This window comes from Elephantulus edwardii, unplaced genomic scaffold (genome assembly GCF_000299155.1).
Source record: "Elephantulus edwardii isolate Elephantulus edwardi_28Jun2011 unplaced genomic scaffold, EleEdw1.0 scaffold00360, whole genome shotgun sequence".
Lineage (NCBI taxonomy): Eukaryota > Metazoa > Chordata > Mammalia > Macroscelidea > Macroscelididae > Elephantulus > Elephantulus edwardii.
In genome coordinates this window covers 1,993,224-2,000,202 of record NW_006400110.1, presented here as the reverse complement: position 1 = coordinate 2,000,202, position 6,979 = coordinate 1,993,224, and the positions used below count along the sequence as shown (strand labels likewise).

Below are 6,979 nucleotides of genomic sequence, written 5' to 3'. Positions count from 1 at the left end.
ATGAATGAAAACCCAAAATCTCTGTAAATGTTCATTAAAACTAATAAAATTTAATTAAAAAAAAAGAGAGAGAAACAAAGTAGGAAGTATCTCACTCCCTGATTTCAAATTCTACTACACTGCCATGGCGGTTAAGACAGCATGGTACTGATACAATGACAGACACATAGATCAATGGAATAGAATTAAGGACCTGAAGATCAGCCCATCTATCTATGGTGAATTGATTTTTGACAAGGAGTTGAAATCAGTTAAGTGGGGAAATGACAGTCTTTTTAACAAATGGTGTTGGCAAAATTGGGAAAGTATCCGCAAAAGACTCAAGCAAGATCCACACTTCACTCCATATATAAAAACCAACTCAAGGTGGATCACGGGCCTAGGACTAAAACCAAGGACTATAATCTTTAAAGAAAAGTTTGGAAGAATGCTAAAAGTCCTAATCCACAACATAAACAGTCTTCCAAGTATCCTGAAAAACCTACAACCAGGAGAAGATAAAATAGATGAATGGGATTGTCTAAGAATCAAAACCCTATGCACATCAAAAAACTTCTCAAACAGGGTAAAAAGGGAAGCCACGGACTGGGAAAAACTATTTGGTAATGACGTATCAGATAAGGGACTTATATCTAGAATTTATAAAATACTTGAGCACCGCAACAAGATAAAGGTAAATAATCCAATAGAAAAATGGGCACATGATATGAACAGACACTTCACTGAAGAAAACATTCAGATGGTTAACAAGCACATGAAGAAATGTTCAAAATCCCTAGCTCTAAGAGAGATACAAATCAAAACAACTATGAGATATCATCTCACCCTAGTCAGAATTGCAAAATTTAACAGAACAGCAAGGATCAAATGCTGGTGAGGTTTTGGAGAAACTGGAACCCTTATTCCCTGTTGGTGGGAGTGTAAAATGGTACAACCACTGTGGAAGGCTGTATGGCACTTTCTCAAAAAGTTGCAAATAGAGATACCATTCGACCCAACAATCCCACTACTGGGAATATATCCCAAAGAGACCATAACTGCCACTCAAGCAGGTATATGCACACCCATGTTTATCACAGCTTTGTTCACAATAGCAAGGAGTTGGAAACAACCTAAGTACCCATAACTGCCACCCAAGCATATATATGCACCCTTATGTTTATCGTGGCTTTGTTCCCAATAACAATGAATTGGAAGCAACCTAAGTACCTATCAACCAACAAATGGATAGAGAAGCTGTGGCATATCGACACAATGGAATACAATCCTCCATTGAAAAGCAAGCAACGCATGAAATACAGAAAATGGGTGACCCTGACAGCCAAGACCTTGTCCACACCAGAGTACAGGCCCCTCCGCACAGTCACTGCTGCCAGTTCACACGCCATCCCCAACTCACCATGGATGATGACATCACTGCTACAGAAGTTGACAATGGTTCCAGCATGTGCAACGCCAGCTTTGCAGTTGACAGCGCTCCAGGGGTGTCTTCCCCTCCATTGTGGGGTGACCTTGGCACCAGGGCTTGATAGTGGGCATGGGCCAGAAGGACTCCTACGTGTGGGACGAAGCCCTGAGCAAGAGAGGCATCCTGACCCTCAAGTATCCCATTGGGCACGGCGTTGTCACCAACTGGGAGGACTAGGAGAGGATCTGGCACCACACCTTCTACAACGAGCTGGGTGTGGCCCCGAAGAACACCCTGTGCTTCTGACAGATGTCCCCCTGAACCCCAAGGCTAACCAGGAGATGACCCAGATGATGTTCGAAATCTTCAACACCCCTGCTATGTACGTTGCCATCCAGTCTGTGCTATCCCTGTATGCCTCTGGGTGGACCACTGGCATCATGATGGATTCCAGCAATGGGGTCACCCACATTGTGCCCATCTACGAGGGGTACCCTGTCCCCCATGCCATCCTGAGTCTGGACCCGGCTGGCCGGGACCTCGTGGACTACTTCATGAAGATCCTCACCAAGGGATGCTACAGCTTCATCACCACAGCTAAGCGGGAAATTGTGCATGACATCAAGGGGAAACTCTGTTACGTTGCCCTGGACTTTGAGCAGGTTATGGCCATGGCGGCTTACTCGTCATCCTTGGAGAAGAGCTAAGAACTGCCCTATGGACAGGTCATCACCATCGGCAATGAGCGTTTCCCCTGCCCCAAGGCACTCTTCCAGCCCTCTTTCCTGGGCATGGAGTCTTGGTGACATCCATGAAACTACCTTCAACTCCATCATGAAGTGTGATGTTAACATCTGCAAGGACCTCTAAGCCAACACAGTGCTGTCCAGTGGGACCACCAGGGAGACCACCCAGGTATTGCAGACAGGTTGCAGAAGGAGATCACAGCGCTGGCCCCCAGCACGATGAAGATCAAGATCATTGCGCCCACTGAAAACAAATACTCCGTGTGAATCAGCTGCTCCATCCTAGCCTCTCTGTGTACCTTCCAGCAGATATGGATCAGCAAGGAAGAGTACGAAGAGTACTGTCCACCGCATATGCTTCTGGGTGGACTGTTTAGTTGCGTTACACCATTTCTTGATTAAAAACCCTAACTTGAACGGGGGGGGGGGGGAGATGATAATTGGCATGGCTTTATTTGTAACTCTTTTGGTTCGATTATAATCTTTTTTTTCCCCCGTTTGGCTAAGGATTTAAAAACTGGAACAGTGAGGGTGACAGCAGTTAGTGTGGAGCGAGAATCCCCCGAGTTCTCTAATGTGGCCCACGACTTTGAATGTACATTGCTTTATTTTTTTTAAATTGTCAAACAATCTCTACATGGCAATGTGACAGGAAGCTCTTGCCTTTCCAAAAGCCTCTCCCTTCCCCTAAGAAGAGAAGCACCATCCCCCACCCGGGTCCACACACGGAGAGGGGTGGCAGGGAGCATTGCTTTTGTGTAAATTATATCTAATCTTTTTGTTGTTAAAAAAACCTTCCACCTTAATACCTGTTCTTTACTTTTTGTTTGCAATAGTCAGCCATTAGATGCCCTACTGTTTTGGAATCCCTGCCCTTGCCCCCAACTCTAGAAATATGAAGGCTTTTGGTTTCCCTGGGGTGACTATGGAGGCAGCCAGAGCTTTACCTGTATGCTAACTTGAGACCAGTTGAATAAAAGTGTGCACCTTAAAAAGTGAAGAGAGAAAAAAATGGGTGACCCTGGAGGACATTATGCTGAGTGACATCGGGGTTGGGAGGAGACTGAGAAAGATGGGATAAATTATGTATATTGCTTTGAAACAGATGAGAGAGAGAACTGTTTAAAACGGATATATGATTAGATATTATTATCATGACAGGAGTCCAGAACAAAAGCTGCAAAGTAGAGTGGACTTGGGGGGAGGGATTGTATAACAATGAAAGCATTTTTCTTTTATTTTCAAAGAAAAAGGGGGGGATTGGGCAGGAAGAAAAGTGAAACAATGAATGAATGGAAATCCAAAGTCTCTGTAAACTTTCACTAAAATTAATAATAAAAAAACCCTGAAAAACAAAAAATAGATCAGGGTTCAGAGCTGTTGTACATAAGGTTGTTATGAGTAACAGGTGAGTCAAAAGAGCATAACATCTACAACAATGTGTGTATGTGTGTGTGTGTGTGATGCACGTTTATATATAATATATAATATATATATATATATATATATATATATAATCATATGGGTGATAGCATTATGAATACCTCTTAGATATAGCCAAATACTTTGTGAGATTATTTTTCTAGTTCCATAGTTGTTAGTGAGCACAAGGGTGTTTCCCCCGCAGTCATGTGCCAATAAGACAGATGAATTGTGATATCCAAAGTACTCTATTAAATTACAGATCAAGAAGAATTTTCTCTTAAAACTGCCTCCCCATCTAAATGTGGTCATTGGCTTTTATACTTGGATTAGGTTTCAATCTACTTAAAGTATTATTATCTTTAGTTAAAATTACAGGATTCTTCCATTCAAAGGGGTAATATATATACAGTTTCTAGTAAATAGACAGTTTAAGGTACAGTTTGCATATGGTTGAAAAAAATACAGGGTTTTTTGTGGTTATTTTTCTCTTTTTTATTATTAATTTTAATGAACATTTACAGATGGTTTTTTTATTTCCTTTTATTCATTATTGCACTTTTCTCCCTTCCCTACCTGCCCTGTCAATTCTCTCTTCTCTTTGAAAAGTAAAAGAAAAATCATTTCATTGTTCTGCAATCTGTCCAAGTTCACTCCACTATGCAGCCTTCACTCTGGACTCCTGTCAAGGTAATAATACCTAATCATATAGAGCTTTTAAACAGTTCTCTCCCCCATCTCTTTCAATGCAGTATACATTATTTATCCCCTTTTTCAGTATCCCCTCAAACCCTATGTCAGTCCCGTTTTACAACAGCAGCACTATGCAATATTTGTCCTTTTGTGACTGAGATATTTCACTCAGCATAATGTCCTCCAGGATCATCCATTTTGCATAATATTACATGAGTTCCGTGTTTTTCAATGCAACACAGCTTCTCTATCCATTCATTTGTTGATGGACACTTGGGTATTTTTAGTCTTTCTTTATCTCCACTTATCGGGTGTGTCTCTTATAGACAGCATAGTGATGGATTTTGGCTTTTTATCCAATTTGCTACTCCTTTTCTCTTCAGTGGGGCATTTAAACCATTCACATTCAGTATGTTTATTGAGAGGCATGGTTTTATTGCTATCATTGTGCTGAGTTCTTTTTGATGTTGTTGCTAGTCACTTTGGTCCATCTTGCTTTCTGTGGCACCTCTGTAAGAAGGACATCTCTCAGTGTTTCTTGAAACATTGGTCTTGTTTTTACCAACTCCTTTAGGTTGTTTTTTGGGGGAATATCTTGGTCTGTCCTTCATATCTGATGGACAATTTAGCTGGGTACAATATTCTTGGTTGACAGTTGTGTTCTTTGAGTTTTTGATATATGTTATTCCATTGCCTTCTTGCTTGCATGGTTCTGCTGAGAAATTGGCATTTAATCTTATCTACTCTCCCTTATAGGTTACTCCTTGTTTCTCCTCACTACTTTCAGAATTCTTTCCTTATCTTTGGTTCTGGCAAATATGATTATGATATATCTTGGTGTTTTTCTTTTGGGGTCTATTCTATATGGTGTTCTCTCAGCTTCTTGAATAAATATTCTCTCATTCTTCATTATGCCTGGGAAGTTTTCTTTTCATAATTCTTCCATAACTTTTTCAGTGCCTTTACTTGCTTTTTCCTGGTCTGAGATTTTGATAAGTGCATCTTATTTCTCTTGATGGTGTCCCACATTATTCTTAGGTTTTCTTCTTTTTCCTTCATTTTTGATTCTGCATTTTGCTCTAGCTGATCAGTGGTGGTAATTCTATCTTTTATTTCACTGACTTTGTTTTCCATCTCTTCAACTCTGTTCAGGTGTCCCTCCATCATGTTAACAACATCTGAAACATTGGACCTCATATATTTTATTGGGATTTCTTGTTTTTCCAGATCCTCTAATGCCTTGTTTGTTTTATCTACATAGTTTTGGATTGGGTTTTTCTTTAAGCTCCTCCTGGTTTTTGCTTGCAGTGTCATGTAGTTCTTCAAGTTTTTCTTTCACCCACTGAAAATATTCAATCATTGTTCTTCTAAATTCTGTGTTAGAAAGTCCCACCAGACTTTTTGGCTTCAGGAAGTCCTTTGATACTGTGTCACTTTTTGGGGGTGACATCTTGCTTTGCACTTGTGTAGCTTGTGAAGTGGCCTGCTTCTTTTGTGATGATGCTGTGGTAGGGTTTTTCATGGCTGAGGTGATGATAGGTTCTTGATCTGAAGCTACTGCTACAGAAGAGGACATAACAGTTATGTTTTCTGTGGTCCTCTCTGAACTTCTGAATCAAGAGAAGTGTTCATTCACGGCCTGTGAAAGTGATCTCTTCTATTGGGTAATTGTTACAGCTAAGTCACACCAAGGTGCTCTGGATTAAAGGCTCTTAGTTGACTGGACGTGAGGAGATTCAAGGCTGAGGGAGAGAGGGAAACAGGTGGTACAAGCACGAACACAGTTGTATGCTGGGTGGGTATGTGTTCAGACATCACATGTGTGGACCTCACTCACGCTGCAGCTGTATGGCTCACTCCTGGTAGGATTAGCTGTCCAGGTGGGCATGTGGGAGGACCTCACTCAGTTTGTAGCCATCCCACTCATGCCTGGAGTGGGGGCTACCTGCCTGGGTGTGGACATGCAGGGACCTCACTCAGATTGCAGATGTCCTGCTAGGCACCTGATCTATCTTCTAGATGGGCATGTGCCAGGACCATATTCAGTTTGCAACTGTCCCGCTTGTGCCTGGCATGAGTAGGGATGTGCAGGGGCCCACACAAGGAGCTCACTCAGCAGATGTCTCACTCTTGCCCAGTGGGGCTACCTGACCAGGTGGGGGTACACAGAGACATCACTCAAGTTGCAGATGTCTGGCTGGCACATGGTTGGGCAAGAAAAATACATTTTTAAAAGATAAATGCTAGTTTTGGAAAGATGCATTGCCCTTCCTGGTAAATAGTTGAAGGTAATGTGCACGATTACAGGGAAGTTAAAACAGGGTCTAAGGACAAAACAAATGTTAGACAGTTCAAACGGTTTTGTAGACTTGAAACACAGGATATCAGAAGACTTTTTTTTAAATACACCAGGTGTCATGGTAAGACACAAATCTTAAACTTATGAACGTGAGGCAGAATGTCACAATTGCTCCCAGGCCTGAGAATTCCTTAGAGAAATCCTATAATATCTATCTCCTGATAATGTGAGTAGACAATTAAATCCTGAGGATGCCCTCGGCCTGATAACACACAGACAAGACCCCTGTCCTCAAATTCTGGAGCAAACTACCACCCTATCTAAATCTTCCTTAAAACCCCTATAAAAGGAAATTGTCTTTATCTGCTATTTTGACCTTGTCCGCATGTAGTCACTTGGCATCCCTCTCAG

The 6,979-nt window shown here is 41.6% G+C and overlaps 1 pseudogene; it reads left to right on the top strand.

Annotated features, from left to right (window-relative positions):
• Nucleotides 1–1,400: 1,400 nt before the first annotated feature.
• LOC102856446 lies at nucleotides 1,401–3,566 on the top strand (annotated as a pseudogene).
• Nucleotides 3,567–6,979: the final 3,413 nt, after the last annotated feature.